This window comes from Macadamia integrifolia, chromosome 1 (assembly GCF_013358625.1).
Source record: "Macadamia integrifolia cultivar HAES 741 chromosome 1, SCU_Mint_v3, whole genome shotgun sequence".
NCBI lineage: Eukaryota > Viridiplantae > Streptophyta > Magnoliopsida > Proteales > Proteaceae > Macadamia > Macadamia integrifolia.
Window position 1 is genome coordinate 1744003 of NC_056557.1, and position 1571 is coordinate 1745573.

Here is a 1571-nt window from a genome sequence, read left to right on the forward strand (position 1 = left end):
ACATGCTCGGTTACAAATAGATGAACCCATTTAAAAAAAAAAAAAAAAAAAAAAAAAAAAAAAAAAAAAAAGGCATTTTGGCACAGAAACTGAAATTTTCATTTTTTACACGAAACGTCATTACAAAACGCAGCTTAAGTGTGAAAGGTAGAGTGTCCCCTCAGTGAAATCACCTTCATGCTCCCCAATAAAATGGAAATCCTATCATTATTGATGTTTTTATGCATGCTCCTATCGGCCTGGACTAGTGAGGCAATCTTACTGTTCAACAACCGAAGAAGTAATGGACTGAAAAAACCAATGTAAAACTGTCTTCAGGAAAAAATCACCAAGATAAAAGTAAGAGACTAAAGGCCCAACAAAAAGCCCAAATAAGCCCAAACCCAAATGAAAAGGATAAAAAGAGGAAGCATAGAAGGAAAGATCCAGACCTTTAAAAAAGCGTAAAAGATAATAAGAAGCCAAAGGTAAGACAAGATTGGAGTAATTCTAAGGAGCTAGAACATTTATTGTTGGAAAAAATATCACTTCGTGATCTTGGAACATCTTTTCAATTTTTTTGGATGTCTATGACATCATACCTCACACTAAATTTTGGCTTAGGCCTGCTAACGAAGTCGTCCTTCTTCTAAAACAGTTAACTTCTATAATATAAACAATAAAACAAGCTTGTACTGATTTAGATGTATATTCTCTTTTTAGTTTATACATTTTTCTTTTCCCATAAAAAAAAGAAGCCAAGAGTGCAGGAGAAAACGAAGAAGAATAGACCATGACAAAAGGAAAAGGATAGAGGACACTTATTAGTACCACTGCTTATAATGTTTCTTGTAAAGGGTTAACTAGGTAGCTAACCTTTGTACTTGGATAGAGAATTTTTTTTTTTCCTAGTGGGGGAATGGGGTTGTTGATCCTTGACCTCTTTGTTCACTATACAAAGTAATGGGGGATTGTCTTTTACTTGTAAAGGGTTATGAATAGGGAAATTAATTTGAAAATTGTAACAATGCTTCCATTGATCTCCTTATTCACTATACAAAGTTAGTTGGATAGTTAAATGAAGGGTAATTTACAATGCCACCCCCTGGAGAATGCCAATATTATAAGGACACCCCCTCTCTTTCACCAAATTGGACTCGGACCCCCTGCCGTCAGTCAACATTACAGAATATACCAAGAATGTTGATATCAGCAGTTCATATTTTTTTAAAATACCATTTTACCCTTAAAAATAGGGGAGTGCCGAAATTGCCCTTAAAGATTTTATTCCCAAAATCGATTGAAGAAGAAAACCTAACTCACAACCTAACTTTGAGCAGTGAATCAATAAAGTATGGAGACAAGCAACCCTTAGAGCATGGATTGAACCAGTTGGAGGGGACGAAGAGTACTTTCAATTCTTCAAAAGGCTAGAAGAGCGGAACAGAGAAACATCAGGAAAAAAAAAAAGGGAGAAAAATCAGAGAAAGAAAAGAAACTCAGCTCTACTTTCAGCTGAACCGGGACGAAGCACAGAGAAAAAACATAGAAAAAAAAAAACTTCAGCCGAACCTGGTGGAAAAACAGAGAGA